Here is a 17,039-nt window from a genome sequence, read left to right as displayed (position 1 = left end):
ATCCATGTTTCGCCAAAAGTTATGTATGGACGTAGAAACTCGTCAGGGTTGAGACGGAAAAACGCTAAACCAGCCTCCTATTCGATCACGTGACTACAATTTATTCTCCACTGAGAGTACCCCCTTCTTGCTGAGCTTTTTTTACGCCTAATTTTTCCGGAAAAATTGAAAAAACTATCCTTATTTTGTGATATGCTTTTGATCTCAACAATTTCTTGAACTTCATTTCGTCGATAATTCAAAACAATATCGTGGATTTTGCCAATGATTTCGGAGGAAATCACTTCTACGGGACGTCCCCGACGATGTTCATAGTTTTTGGATTGGATTTGTGGTACGATCACGTTAAAACTTACTTACCAATTATTAACAGCCACAAAACAGGAGCAGATGTGCCTTGAATTTCCTCCAACTCGGCTTTGATCTCTTTTGGTGCTAAGACTTTTAAGTAGAAATGCTTAATCAGCAAACGAAACTCATTATTTTTCCATTTTTCTAAATAAACAAATTTTATTGCTGCAATCAACTATGGAAATGAAAAAAACGTAATGGATATAGCTTACAATTTATCAGAAGTCTAGTGAGAGATAAAGCTTACTAAAAACTAACCTTTTCTGATTACAAAAGAGCTATCTCTTTGATTTTCTAAGGGCTTATTGAACGACTCGCGCATCATGTATACGCTGTTACATTTTTACAAGGCTAGTTTGAACCCTGCCCTCACTTCACCTTAAATTTTATAAGGAGTTTCTTCGCATAATTAGGATGGTTATGACTGTTAGTCATTACCTTTTGGTGAAAAATAAGGCTAAAACCTGAAGTCAGCTACGGTTACGATTACATTTAAGACTCCTGGAGGAAATTTCTGAAAGCATAGGAAGCTTATGTGCTTACGTTTCTAAGCTAGTTAAACCTGAATCATTCTCATGGAGACCTCAACCTCTCTCATAGGGTAGTAACCTCAATCAAGTGACCATTGGTGTATTTTACTTTAAAGAGCGACTCATTAGGTTCTTGTTCACCAAAGTACGATGGCAGCTAAAGTCAAAGCGGAGGTGTTTGAAGACGAACGTACTTGAGAGGTAACTAGGTACCCTATCAGCGGCGATTAAGAGAGAAAGATCACGAACAAGGCAAGGAGCTAATCCTCGTCTAATGAGAAGGTATGAACGGAGTAATGGAGGTAAATTGCAACAGCGAAAGGGGAAACAAATATGAAGAGATATATTTGAGTTGGGGAGTGTGCGAAATGAAGGAGAAATTATCGCCAAAAACTTCAGAGGAGTGGGAATTGCTGCGGAGATCTGACACATGAGCGTTTCAAGTTGATTAATAAGCCTTGAAGCGTAATACAACGTATGCACTGGTGGAAAGAGAAGCTGTGTGATGTCTAAATTGCAGAGGAACCGCCGCCCTAGTGGTTTGATGACTCTCGGAAATAAAAATCACCCCTAAAACCCCTGGGAAAGTGTTGAGGAATACGCTACGGATTACGTTAAAATAAATCACGGGATTTGGTAAGTAATTGAGGGCATATTAGCAGGATGGTTAAATCGAGAGCGAAAGATGTTGTAGGCGGCGACTGGAAACCCAAAAAGCCAAAATGGTTATTACAAGTTGAAAACGAAGGATATGGGAGAGAAGAAGATGGAGTTCATAGGGAAGGGGGTATAATAATACGCTAAAACTCAGAGAAATGGTGAGGAGGGATAAAGGGGATGAGCTGGAAAGGGGGTGGGTGGGCGCGGCTTTCACCCCATACAGTGATTCAAAGACGTTTTTAAGTAATACGATTGGCTTTATGGCGAGCTGCGTTGAGAGGAGGACGCGGAAGGGGGAAACGGTGGTGGCCAGAGTCGGCTGTGCATTTCAATAGTTAATGACGACAGGGTTGCTGCACGCCTAATGGCCAAGGATTAAGGAGGTAGGGGATAAAATGAAGAGCTTAGGTGGGCGAAGGAGCGAAAAATCGCTTTAAAATATCAAGGACGTTGGAGAGGCCAGGGGTTTATGACCGAATTAAGGGAGGTGAGTGAGGAAGGAGGGAAGGGAGTGGGGGATGGCACACCCGAACATTTTTTCACCCGGGGTCCGGGAGACGCGCCAGCAGTGCAAGGTCCGAGAATGAAGGTTGAGGCCATTGGTAGGGGAGGGAAGGGGGGGGCGGGCAAGGAAGTGGAGAGGGATATCGAGGTAGGAGGGAGGTTATGCACGAATGGATGATAAAACATAAAGGGAGGAATAGAAACGTTAAGTGCGGCGAGAAGCTGCAAGCTTTCAGGGATGAAAGTGAAAGCGAGCGCATGGGCGGGAGGGAGGGGCTGAGGGTGGGGTCGACGACGGCGGGTGTGCGGGGAAGATTGTGGAGGAATGAAAAGCGGCGGCGGAGGACGGAGAGGGTGTGCATGGGGGAAAATGGAAGAAAAGGCAGTGGGGGAGGTAAGCGTGGATGAAGGATAAGAAGAGTGATAGCTGGCCAGTCGGCTGGTGTGCGGATGAAAGAATCACTCTAGGCGGTGTTTGGAGACTACAGAAGAGAAGGGATAATTGTTCAGGAGTTTGCAGCAGAGTAGAATAAGAAGAATTATGGGAGAGAATAAAATAGCTTGCATACCCATATGTGTAATATAATATCCATAATAAGATTGTTGCATACAATTTAAACAAAGGCTCGAGGTGGCTTCGTGGAGTAACATCCTGCAATAAACGCCTTAAACGAGTCATTAAAACAATGCCATAAGATGAATAACAGTGATAGAAAGAAAGGAAAGCGGCGACTGTAAAACTAATAATTACCGTTAGCATTGAGGTTTATTATGCCACCGAGTAGAGGACGGATTTCCGAACTAATGAGCAGAAATCCTTGAAAACAATCATATAAAGAGGACTCACCACACTCAGTAAATATTAATGAGGAATACAATGCACAAACGGGATCGCCTCTTCCGCAATTAAGGAGCGATATACGGAATAAAATACCAAATAGAATGAGAAATATCATGGAGGACTGAGCTAATTAAATGAAATTTATCGCCAAAAAATATAAGTCGGAGTATTAAGAATGGTACTGCGTACACTCGAACTAAACTATCTGCCTTAAGTAATGGAATTCAGTTCCGAGACAACTGATACATTAGTCCCAGGCAACTGGTATCATTCAGCTACGTACTAGATGTTGAATTATTCATTTTTAAAAAATCCATCGTTAGAATTAAATATGAATCCAGTACGGCGTGAGATTTTATGTTTTCAAACGATTCATCGCTGAGGAAAAGATATGAGTCCAATTATAACCATTTCATGATTGCAATAAATATACTTTCGCAAAGAATCCTGGTTTATTCCTCGAATTAGTTTTATTATTTGATTGTTGATGAAGCGATTATAGCTTTGTAACTGGCGTCCAATTATATCAGGTCTTACATTAAAATAATCTAGCTCCATATTAATGAAAAACTATTTATTTGGTATTATCACTGATTGCTGCAACTATTCTTGAATTAATTTAAGTGTTTCAATGAACAAATGACGGCATGAATTAGCTTTTGTTAATACTCCAGTATAAAATGATTGTGCAGAAGAAAAATATTGCATTCATTGACTTTTTGTTCCACTATGGTGGCTCTTAAAAGCGTTTTAATACCGGATCTGCCTATTCAAATAAGAGTAAACGAGCGGAAAGCAGTAAAAAATTATGGGAAAAAAGGGAATCATTGAATGTGGTGATAGAAAATTTAAATAATTTACCCCTATAAGGGAAATGATGCAATAAATTATATGCAAGAAAAGTATGAGAGGAAGCGAAGCAAAAATATTATAACCTGTAGCCGGTCGTTGAAATATTAATGAGAAAGAGGCAAATGGAAACCTGCGACGAAAGAGACAGAATTCAAAAATTTTTACTACCTTCAGCCGGAAAAACTAATCAATGGAGCAACCAACAGGATGATGATTATTATCATGCAAATAAATTATAATTAGAACAGATATATTCCCTTTTGGGCCGGTTTTGGAGTTTTCATTAATTGCCTAAGGATATTTCCCTCGTTGGTTTCTGAAGGTTTAACGATACGATTCGGTTTTTTCCGATCTCTGCTGACATAGGAGGTTGCTACCTTAGTCCCAAGCAACTGATATTAAACATAAATATTTTATAATTTTGAATGAACGATAAATAGCCTGCCTCATGGTCAATGGCGCATCTTACATATAAGTTGCATGAAAAATACACAAAACAAGTATTCTTATGCCTGTTAACATTATCTGCCTTGTGAGGGAGGTAATTGGGAGAATTTATAGGAACGAAATCTCGGCTAAAGAGGGGGGAGGAGAAATGAATAGGACGGGATGCTGAACAAGGCTCGCGCTAGGACATGACCCCGCGGAGTGTCGGGTGTCGACTGCAATTAACGAGTTTGACATGCACACGACCCGAAAGACGAAATGTGAGAATGAGGAATGCAAGGTGAGGTCTCGAGGGCAGAATGGGTACAAAGGAATGGAAGCAAGTATATAAATGTACGGGATTGGGAAGGAAGCACACTCTATCGTGCCTGTGTGGTCTTGCCTCAGCGAGGCGGTTATTTGCCGGTGACTGGGGTAATTGGAAGGGGAGAGGAGACGGACCCTGGGGCGTGGAGATGGACGAGTGAGGAGAGCTGCTCCGGGGAGTGGGGGGACACCACGTGCGCGAGGGGAGGTATGGGAAAGGGAGGCTGGGAGACAATTGTTTCTGGGAAAGAGGGGTGCCGTGTGTGAGTGAGAGTGTTATGTGCGCGAGGGAGTTCTTGCGTCCGCCTGCGGTTTGACGTCTGCTTTTTGTCTGCGGGTTACTCGTGATGCGGAGGGGATCCGACCGGCGGCGATGGGGATGAGAGAAAACATATGCGAGCGTGAGGGATTTCATTGGATGTTTCCCGAAAGGGAAAGTTTCGTGATCGCAGGTGAGATGAGTGGGGGCGAGGGTGGAGGGAATTTGCGAGAAGGGAATTCGCGGTGGCGAGGGGCGAAGGGAGGGGAGTGGGCGGAGCTAGTTCCGCACATGAAAAATAATGAAGGTTCCCCTCGGGGACGGGTATCCCTTCAATGTCAGGAGGAAGGTCGGTCGTCGGGGAGCGGAATGTAGATAAATTCCCCGCTATAAAAGTTCAAAGGCAGTGACATAAAAGTAAACATTGTAGAAATAGCATTCTCTGAGACGTAAAACTGTTCAATCGACTGAATGAGTTAACCTCTTCCAAGCTTCCCTCATCGTATACCTATACTTGCGTTTTTCGAAATAATTTAAATGAAAGAAACGAGATATGATATAATCCGATAACCCTAACCACCCCTGATTTTTAAACATATCCATTTCCTCTGCTCTTTCTTGCCGATAAGTTTGTTACAATTTATTATTGTGAAAGAAGTGAGGAAATATATCCGTGGAACCTAAGAATGTCGGGGTGATTGGTTCATAAGCCTAGTTTCGGGTTGTTTGGGTCGAGATAGTCCAGGGTTAGAGCGTTGGACTACTGACCGGAGGGCCCAGGTTCGAGTCCCAGGTAAGCCTCTCTAGGCACCCTCAGTTCCACCCGAGCTGTGTGATATATCGGGTATCAGATCTTTCTGGGAAACCAAAGGCGGAACGAGGAAAGGAACTGGCCCCCCTACCATGTTGTGGGAATTTGACACGCCGTGGGCTTAGCAGTGGTGAAGAGAATAATGGCTGGTTTCATAAATATACAAAACTTTGCTTGCTCTCTTTACATGTTCATATACATCTAAATACCTTAGTCTCCACAAAAACAATCTTCAGGGAGGAGCTGGATAATTATGAGCTCAGCATTATTGTTTGGTGCTATAGGCGCTACACTGGGTACAATGGGAATTATACCTGAAATTGCTGCTATTGGAGTAATAGTAACTCTTCCATCACCTACCAGACCTACCTTCGGTTTGATTTCTGTGTTTATGTTGTTTTGTACTTACGTTTAATATGTATATATATACATATATATATATAAACGTAAGTACAAAGCAACATATATATATATATATATATATATATATATATATATATATATATATATATATGTGTGTGTGTGTGTGTGTGTGTGTGTATATTTATAATACATATATAATATAACATGAAAAAATATATTAATAAAAAAATTGTTATTTAGAAATTCCATTTCTCTCCTTAATTGACTCCTCGCGTACCATCACACTCGGTGCGTTTCTGGATGAACACACTCAGAAACATGGAAGCAAACGCTTCATTTGTTTAGAAAAAACTTGAAAAGTGATGAAATTTGCATCATTTTGGCACGCTGCCTAGGAATACTGAAAGGATAGCAAAAAAAACTCCCATTAGTGTGTAGCAGGATTTATTGGTGATTATAGGGTTTACCTTTTGCACGTGAGAAGCCCCTAAATAATAACAGAATTTTCTCCTTGCCATCGGAGAATATCTTATCTTGCCTCGATTATTTAAGATCCGGGATCTCAACCACCATCAACAGGGATTTTTAATGATTTTAGACCGTGAAACGAAATAATACGTTGCGTATCCACGGATGATGGCTTCACGGATTTCAAATGTGTAATGCGCTGATGTTTGAGTTCCTGACCCACCTCCATTAATTTCATGCGGTTACTGGTCGAGTATCCAAGGCCATACGACTCATTAAGTATAGATAAGAGAACATCAAATACGTATGCGAATTTAGTTCGCCAAAATTGCAATATGACGGTGTCATTTATAAGGCATTATTTCGGAAGCACATTATATAAGATTCCCGTCAAAATGGCCATTTTCCCACTTCTTGTTTTTATAGAACATTTTAGAGACCGCGAACCGGGAGAGCTTATGAACTCGGAATACATAAAAACATCTTATGAGCTTAGTAATTTTTTATCATATAATGTCACACCTGGAAGGAGATATGTAAGGTTAATATATTTCTGTGGAGCAGCAGCCGATACTTTTCGAAATATAAAGCTTCTTTGCACTTGGTCGTGGATAAAAAAATATTGGCCGGCATTTCCTCACGAAATAAAACGAAAAAAAAGTACTCCCCATCTGACACTGAGGGATCTCTTTGCTGGCGTCAGTAACCAAAAGATAATCTCTACTCAAATACTTTCAAGGCTGAGACAGAAAACGATTGTTGATGTCAAGTGTGACATGAGTCAATGAGACATTTCCTGAAAATCCAAAATTTTTGACCAATTTCTACGTGATATTCGTGTATGATGACAAAATGAGATGTAAGTTGGAGAAAACTTGAAGAAATTAAGATTAGTTATTGTCGGGAAAAGGTGAAAAATAACCGACGCCCATTGCCAAAATTGATGCACATTTCTTATGCTATACGCTCAAAAAATTAATCAATTAAAAATATTTCCAACCAAATTTTATTTTTCGCGCAAGATGGCACGCAGAAAAAATAATTGGCTCGGCCATGATATTCTACTCTTGTCTGCGATCAATTCCCTTGAGGCACTGTGAACTCAATTTTTGGTAATGATGAACGTATTTTTATGAAAGTGTTATTGATGAAATAATCATTATAATTACAGTCAAAAGAAAGTAAATAGCTCTTAGCTTGAATCTAAAAGACTTTTTAATTGAAATAACTCTACGATTTCGGTACACGAAAATAATCTTGATGGAGTTCAACCGTGCTTCTATGTACTGGCTTGACCGTCACTAGTTCCCGTGTTAACTCACCGGCTCACTGCCTGTTTTCGATGAGGATACTTATGTTTGGGCACAGGCGAGCATCGTCGCTAGGTGGCATCCTACCATCCTTCGCCACATTGACGCTATTGAGGCTCCGCTCGAAGTTTCCTAAGGAAGTACCGGCAGTGTGCTCCTACCTGGATATCGGCGGGGGCCCATCGTCGGGTGGTGACCATTCTGCCTCTCCGGCGGCACTTAAACCATCGGTAACGCAGTCGCCATCCGTCGGCACTTTAATGGACCATATCAGTCCTCCCTCCCACCAAGAAGCCACCCATCGGCCGAAGAAAGAGCGGTTACAGAATGCGGCACATATATAAACACTTCAACGACAAGGATAGAGTCACCGCAAAAGAACACAAAGCATCTTAGAAGACAATGCCTGGAAAGATGGAAACGATTATCTCCACCAAGAGTCATTACCAAGAGAGACAAGATTTACGTTAAATGTAAATTACATACATATGGAAGATTTTGAAGTAATCGTCAATTAGTGGGCATTAATTTAGTAGCTAACAGATTTAAAGTGTAATCGCAATTTTATAGAGTTAACTGACTAGATGGTTCAGCTATTAGAAACGTTGTGTCATCATACAAATAATATTCGAATTGGATTCGTTCCATTAAGATATAGGCAACATTATATTTGTACTTTTTAAAGTAATATCGAGCTAACATCTCACCATAAACAAGTAACCGAATAAATTATGTGAAATCATAGTAAATGTTTTATTAGAAATCACTTCATAGAACGGAATAAATATTTTAGTGAATTACTATAATTAAGACTAGTTCGGAAATAGCTCGAATGACGCCTATAAATTAATTTGCATTAGCTTCAAATAACCTGGAGAAATTAGGAAGCACATGAGGCAAATTACAGGTGTCCTCTAGAACTGTTGAATTTAATTTTTTCCCAGCTGAGGCAGCATTTTTTTCGCATAAATCCAATTCAGCACTTGTCCATAAGCCCTGAGAAAAACGCAACTATGTGACGTGATATGTTTGGTACCATGGCGGTTGATGAATCGGCGTCATCGCGGCACGAGGAGAGTGGAGGGAATTAATGAAAATGCTCGGGAGTGGGGCTCGGCGAGCCACGAGGAATTCTCTCGTGGAGGCATGCGCGCCCACGAGGGGGGGGGGACGCGGCCACCGAACGGACGCCGCGAGCGCCCACGTAGGCACACATACCTACCAGCGAGACCCCTGGGTCTTCTCACCCAACCACCCCCCTTCTCTCTCTCTCTCGCCACTTCACCCGAGGAGACTCTCCCGACTGAATACAGATGTCTCCGGGAGCCGAATGAAGGGGGGTTGGTTGGCACCAGGGTGTGGAGATGAAGCGGGAGGATCGGTCCCGTACGTTTTCCTTTTTATCTCCCGAGTCCCCGAAACAAAAGTCATCCGCATGTTCGTATGCGTGTTCGATGAGCCGTGACTATCTTCCCCCGTCCCCACCCTCACCCTACCCAAGCGACGTCGTCCTCCTCATCCCACCCCTGCTACCTTTTGGCGTCCGCGGGCCTTGCGTGGTTCCGTGGTCACGGAATCGGATCCTTGGCGTGACCGTTGGCCATACCCCGACGACATCAATCGTATCCTCCACGGGGAAACATTTCTCTATTCCCGTTCACCCCGTTCCCCGTCACCGCTCCCGTCCGCTCCCCTCGATCACGGTCCCTTCCTCCGTCCAACTCTTCGCGTTCTCCCTCTCTCCTCCACTCCGGCACTTCCTCGAACCCACCTTTAACATTCTAAATGACCTCTCTCTCTCTCTCGATACCACTTGTCATCCCAGACGCAATTTTCGTGTCCTGTTGGTGCGCCCACGGTTTCATGTTGGAGCGGATCTACCGAAAGCAAGTCCATGGCGATCATTTCCAGATATTTATTATTATTTTTCATAAGCTTGTTTGCATCTCAGACCTAAAACCGACACAGTTTATTCTTGCAATCACATTTATCATATTCCAACCTCAAGCATTTCCCATAGCGTTGGTTGGAATTTATTTTTATTGTAATATTTCCTTTCCATTCTATCTTCACTGGACACACACTGTGTTGCATTCATTGCAAAATCGAATAGGAGATTTCAATGGATATGGGCGGTTTTAAGTCCCCTGAATATATTGAACCGACTACCCCATACCGTCAGTCCATCATCGTACATGTAAAACTGCGTGTGTGTGTATACATATGATTAGCTTTTTTTACAATTAGTCCAGCAGTTGTCACCTTGAACAATGGAGAGCAGTAAGATTAATTTATGTAGAGATCCATTTGAAGTAGTCAGGAAAATTGTAAATCTTAAGATGTAATCGAAGCAACCCTTTTATAGTGCGGACGTCCTTCCATTAATTCTTTTTCCGGAAACCACCCATTATGCATCCGCCAGTGAGGTGGGGTCATTCTTCTCCCTTTCATGAGGCAGATACTCTAGTTGGAAGAAAAAGTTCACTCAATTTTCCAAGGTCGCACACCCTGAGAAAGTTGAAAAAACCAGCATTCATTGTTGGGAGGTGGTGAAAGAAAAAACCGGTTGTGAGAATGAAATCTCAAGTCGACTATTCCGTGTTAATCTTAAGGATGGAAATCGTCCTTATTACCATCGTATCTAAAACTACATAATTTCTTCCTCCCATTGAACAAAAGCAAAAGTGTTACGGAAAGAATTTATATTTAATGTTTTTTTTATTTTTCCTACCATACCCCAACCGAATTTATGGTATGCATTTTCTCTCAAAATTGTGGTGATACAGCTCCAAATAAACTATTTGTCTGTTAATCAATTGTGTCGAAATGATGTGTAACGAATATCAGCCCTAAATGAAAGTAGTTTATTTCTCGTAAATTTTATAGCTTTCAATTTGGTCTAACATTTCCAGCTTAGATTGAGTACTTGATGAGATGATGAGACTTAGATGAGCCTACGGTCTTTTCAACTAGGGCTTTTTTAACGGAGGGGTTTCGTCTTTTATTCTGCCAAATACCAGGAATGAAAAATTTCTACCATAATGAAAAAAGTAATTTTCCCTATAACTTCCTTTTATTGCATCTGACTATCGTCAAAAAAAATTCTTATGATTATATCATCTTAAAACCATGATTTTCAAGAAAATGGTAATTATAGATGAAAAATGTGCTACATAAAAATATATAAATATTTCATAGATGTTTAGAAACGTTTTAATCAGCTATTGATTTCATTTCAAAAGAAAACATTAAATATTGGATAAGTAAGGGCTATAATAATTATAGAATGAATAGTAAATCAGAATGGCATAATGAAATAGTGACATTTTCTAATCGCGGCCCATTAACCTGGGTGAACGATTATACATGAAATACGAAGCATACTCGAAAATCAAAGGCCTTTTTTCAGTATTTAAACAGTGACGGCGCAACCTTGCCTTCTATAGACTTTTTCTAACCGAAGATTGTTTTTAACTTCCTCCCATCTTAAATTTTACATCTATATTTGGGCTCGAAGAATGCCCAGCTACGAAGAAGACTACGAAGCAAGGCCTTCGTAGTCACTCAGCTTAAATTTTATATAAATAAATTATGTTCTATACTATTTATTTATTGTTCAATGGAGAGCATAATCACGAATTTTCTTTTGGAGCTTAATGTATTTATAATGTATGCATTCAACACCAAATGAGAATTAATCTTCAATATCATATTTTTTATATTACAGGAATCAGCTGAACGAGGAAGAAGAGATCGCATTTACAGAGTCATAATTTGGTGAGAATACTATCTTATATTAACACACACACACACATATATATATACAAATATATATACATATATACACACATATGTATATATATATATATAGTATATATATGAAATTATCCAAGCGTTAGGGCATAACAGCATTCCTCACCATTAATCTCTTTAATATCTTTTTTGCAAGAAAGAAATTAATGAATTTCTCGAGCGGGCTATTAGCTACCCAGAACCCGATAAATCTTCCTTTGACAGTGACATTTTCTCTCTCGTAAGCGGATAAGGACCAAAGAAATTTTACCAAAACCTCCCCAACCTTTAAAGGTTTGCTTCTCGTTCCGCACATAGTTACGCTGTCGTCGGTATCGTACAGACGGAAACATCGCAATAGTAGTGTTGTGAGACCCGATGATGAACATCGGGTCTCTTGTAACACAATATAGCAATTCCTAGCTTTAATTGCCACTGTTATGGAAAGTTGTGATGCATGGATGAGTGAGGGAAGAAAAGGGATTGGGGGTAGCGGAGGAAAATTTTCTCAAGACCCCAGCGAATCCATTCAAATTTTCCGATATTCTTCAAATATTCTTGACATAATTATATTTTATACGGGTCACAGCTTGTGACCGAGAGCTCAACTCGAGATACTTGTACCTTGGAGTATATTGGAATACCATGGCAGAGGGGAATGAATATTAGAAACCGCGCGGTGAATAATAATGCGCTTTCTCATGGAAGAAGTTCTGTGTCCCATGATTTAAGGAAAATATTGAATCATTCCAAAACTGAAATGGAATTGACCGTATTTCATTTCATAAATTTCCATTACTCTAAGTAATAATATTAGCGTACATCAATAAATTTCTGATGCGTTCAGGATGAACAGAAATATTTCTCCTTTTTTTCTGTAAGTTTTTTATATAAACCTGCCTTTTACCCATTCTGAATAGAGAGTGAAAACGAGTTGGTACGGAAGAATGGTGTTTTGCCATGAAAGGTTACAATAAAACAAGAATGCAAAAAATGCTTATTACTATTCAGTGGGAATGCCTTTGTTTTACGAACCCTTCAGAGCTGAGGGTAAATCCAACTGCATTCAGATACTTAAATTCCATAATGCCACGGGAAAAGGTTATGCTTAAAAGTTAGAGTTAAATGATTGAATTTTTATATTTTCTTTTTGAAAATGTCTCTAATAAAATGAAGTGTGCTCTTATGTCAAATTGAGGTATTTAGCAAACAAGAGAAATTGATTTTCAATTTTTGATTACTCATCTAAAGATTTCGTGGGATATACCGATAACCATTCAATCGTTAAGTAAATGAAAGGTACCCGTGGCGTAATATGTGAATTTGAATAATCTTAACAAAATTAAAAATGCGTATAATGTCTTCTCTTTACCATAGTCTAAACGAGCAACGAAGTAACTGGGGCTGAGTTTTTCCGGAGGTACCTGCTGCCAGGAAACCCAATGATTGCGGGCTACCTTGGGGCATTTGTGTTATGGCAACAAAGTTGGTCCAGCTTCCGTAAAATTTATCGAGAATCGTATTATCTAAGATGTTCGGAAATTGTAGATCGAAATAAGTTTAATTAAACTGCTTGATATACCTGAAATGCCAAATTTTGCCACGTTAACTTTTGCAGACATTTTTAAAATTTATTAGTATTTCCTATGTCTGATGTCTGTTGACTGCTAGATTTCAAATTAGTTGATTAGATCTAATGATAATAAAATATCATGATTTTCTATGCATGGATTAATCTCTTATATGAATTTCCCTCAAGAAAATTCAAAATATTCAGAGATAACTGATAACTCATAACGCTACTCGAAGGAATTTTCCTGGTCATTATTAGTAGAACTAAGTTTTAACTGTCACTTGACGGCTTTATGAACTAATATCAAAGAACTAATTCTAAAGTGAAAAATAAATCAACCTTATCATTAAAAAAACTTAGAAAGTGTGACATATAATGGCTTATATCGTCAATAGCGTAATCCAGAGTGGCCTATACATTGAGAAATTTAAAACGTAAGCTCACATTATGGAATTTCCTTAGGAAGGCCAAAACATGAACACATTAATGTCAATGAAAGCGATACTCACTTTCTCACCGTACTTCAATTGGATGGGTCGTGTCACGAGGATGATCGAAGAACATGGGACGCCAGAAGAACCTCTCGAAAGAAGGAAAAGGCAGTGGCTGGAAAGGGCAAGGGACGGTTCCGCGTGGCACGCCAAAGCCTATACTAGGAGGAGATGATGGAATGAGATTTATCATTTTGTCGGGGAGAAGACGGTGAAAGACAAACGACCTTTGTCCCAACACAACCACTACACCCGCTCGCGTGAAAGGAGTGTCGAGAGGATATTTCTATATTTGCTCGGCGCATGGCGAGAGGAATCCTGCTGCCGGGATACGCGCTGCCATATCTATCTCTAGTCGTAGAAACCTAACGGTAACAGAGCGAAAGTGGAAGTTAATCATTTTTATCTTACTGCAAAAAGCCGCCTGTCCTTCTCCTGACGTATCGGCCTCTTCCATCGGTATCGCGGACATTGTCGGTGTTCTTCTTTACGGCATCTGATGAATACCTAACCTGTGCGACTTCACAGATATTCCGCCAAATGATCACAGATATAAGCGTTAAATATATCAGAAATATTTTATTCAACACAAACTTCGCTGTTGAGAATGTTTTTCTTGCCCAAAACAGATTCCTCTTTCACATTTCACCACAGGATGTTAGAAATTCCTTTTGGCCTTCTGGCTAAATGAGAACCATGCGGAAGATAATAAAGTAATAATAACCTTTGTCTATGCCAAGAGAGAATACTTTATGCGTTTTCTCATTCGCATAAACGTTTGAATTACAATAGTCCATCCAATCACTAATGGCACGATGAAATGCAATGAGCGCCATGACGAAATGAGTACAATTCTAGCGGAGCACATGGAACGTATTGGCTAACAGGCTCCCCCAAGAAGTAAAATTGCTTTTCGTGGAATCCTTGAGCTACTCTTCCATCGCCTTAAACGTTTATCGTTTCCTATGCGGTAAATTGGCGAGATGACGGAAGAACATTCAGTGAAGTCGAGATTCGCATGGAGGGACGTCGATGTTTATCGGCTCACGATTCCATCGGGGAGGGGTAAAATATGACAATTTAACTCGTGACGCAGAAATGAGAAATGGAAAATATACGGAGAGATGGGACAATGTTATAACGATTCAAAAGACGGCAAGGAGACGAGAAAAAAAGAAAATAAAAGCTGCGGTAATCAGATCTCAAACTCTTATCGGGTAAACTCCTTCCAGTGTAATCTAGGAGACGCTCCTTCTCATGGCAGGTGGAAATCATTTTTTTGCACATGCACAATTAATCCTCAGCGGTGGCCCTTCAAACAAAGTCGAGATGAGGTTAGGAGAATGAGGATTTGCACAGCAATTAACATCCCATTCCCACAGGAGCGTGGGCGTTTTGTTTCCTACGCGCATCTCAATTGAACCGAAATAAAGACGATTTCACGCCTGGCAACTCGCATTGTCTGCGTAATAATTTGGTTCCACTTTCATTATTCCTGCGGAGACCGTTCCCCCTCCCCTCCGTCGCCACTTCCTCCGCCTCTCCGAGCCCACAATCGCCACCGCTCTTCCACTTCTGTTTTTTTTTGAATAAATATTCCACCCCTTACCCCCATCCCAAGTACACATCATCCCCTCCCTCCCACTCAACTCTCCTCACACTCACCAATCTTTGTTTCGCCTCCGACGACTCCTTAATCACCGCCGGTTAATCGTGCTCGACGGGAGGATGGGCGAGTGGAGGAGAGAGGGAAGAGGTGAGTGGGAGGAGGAAGAACCGGAAAGCAATCGTGGAAGAAAAAACGGACCCTCGAAAAAAAGAAACAAAGGAAGACCATGGGTTAGAGGAGGGGAGGGGGGAAACGATTGAAAGACGGATGAAAGCGCCACTTAAAAGGAGCCTGAGGCCAAGCGGAGAAAGAGGAGAAGCTGGATGAGACGAGGTGGGCAGGTGTTAGGAAGAGCGTATGTATACAGACAGATACATGGATTGAAAGAGAAATATTGAGGAGGAACGGACCAGGAGTGGAGAAGTGAAGCGGCTCTAAATACGCTTTTAATAACTCTCATTTATTTTTATCGCCTTTGGCTGTGTCCAGGCGAATAAGTGGGGACCGTGGGAGGAATGCTTATAAGGAGAGATAGAGAGAGAAAGAGAGAGGAAGGGAGCTGGTAAACAATAAAACGGCGTCAAACGTCGGCCAAAAAAGGCGGCATTTTGAATTGGAGTGGTGGAGGGACGGGTAGGGAATGGTATTTAAACGCTTACACGCTCGCATATGCAATGGCGCGGCCACTCCATAAATAGCTTTGATATACCTTCTATAGAGCCACTTTCCTTAGTCTAAAGGATTCATTTTTGTAGGTCAATGGCGGCCGATGAGCCCTCTCTCCCTGCCTCCCTCCCCGCGAACATCCCTATCCCTCCGGGCCACTTCGAGAGTCTTCTTGAAGGTGGTCGTTGCCTCACCGCAAATCATTACGGAGGTGGCCGCAAGTGGCGGGGCCATCGCCGCCAGCAAGGCCGACAGATGACTGCTCTCATCCCTCCCTCCTCCCTCCCTCGTGAGCTGTTCCTCCCTCTTCACCTCAGCGCACTCCTTTGAGGAGCTCCCGGATTCCGTGTGAGAGAGTGAGAGCGTCGGCGGGCGGGAGAGAAGGCTTGTTATACAAGATCGCATGTTTGTATTTGCAGACGTGCGTGTTTATTCAAAGGCTCCGCACTCGTCGGTCGGTTCGAGTGTTCATGAAAGGATGCCGGCCGAAAAGTATCTTCAGAATACTCGTCTTGTCGGAGGCAGTTTATGTAAATTTGGGACATGATCGGCACAATTGGAACGGAATGTATTTTCCGCCGACACGGTATGAAAATCATTTCACCCAACAGTGAATCGTTCTTTCATTGCCATCCAAAATCATTTAAAGGCTCCTTTAATCTCGATCATTCACGTGTATGTTACACTTAAAACATCGTCATTTTCCGGAAAATCGTGAGTTTTTAGGGTAAATAACGAAGCATACCAATCAGCCGCTCGCCTCACGTAATTTTAAGTCATTAGACTAAATCTTCATAAGAATGCTAAGTGATTGAGTATACAAAGGAGGCATGAATTGACCGCATTGAATTAGTCTGTCATTGGGTCAACATCTGTCATTTCTGTGGTCCTTCAAAAAGACAAATCACAGCTGAAACCTCAATCGGTAAACTAACCGAGCGTAGAGGAACGCAAATTAATTTTCTCTTATGCCCCTTCTATTCCATTTCGATGTCAAACTCGGGCATGGATTTTTTTAAACCAACCATCATGTCCACAACAGCTATCAGATACTCAATGTTAACTGCCGAATTTTGATCCGATGGGCAACCAAACCTCGTGATTGAACGAGGAGTTAAAATTTTTGGTCGTAAATTTTATGGATTGAGTTTTTGGTGAAAAGTGCTTCCAGTTGTGTTGCTACCTTTTCTCAAGAGCCAAGAGAAC

The 17,039-nt window shown here is 41.2% G+C and overlaps 1 protein-coding gene across 1 annotated transcript in view; it reads left to right on the top strand.

The window, feature by feature from the left end:
* The window catches only part of LOC139690586 (uncharacterized), a 140,037-nt gene that overhangs the window by 61,430 nt on the left and 61,568 nt on the right, over positions 1-17,039 (top strand). The window contains exon 2 of the mRNA XM_071588066.1: positions 11,430-11,479. The gene's annotated coding sequence lies outside the window, so the exon portion shown is untranslated. The remainder of the gene's footprint in view (positions 1-11,429; positions 11,480-17,039) is intronic.

Source organism: Hetaerina americana, unplaced genomic scaffold, assembly GCF_022747635.1.
Source record: "Hetaerina americana unplaced genomic scaffold, ioHetAmer1.1.p SCAF_3, whole genome shotgun sequence".
NCBI classification, from domain to species: Eukaryota; Metazoa; Arthropoda; class Insecta; order Odonata; family Calopterygidae; genus Hetaerina; species Hetaerina americana.
The sequence above is the reverse complement of the archived record's forward strand: the minus strand, read 5'-3'. Positions and strand labels throughout refer to the sequence as shown.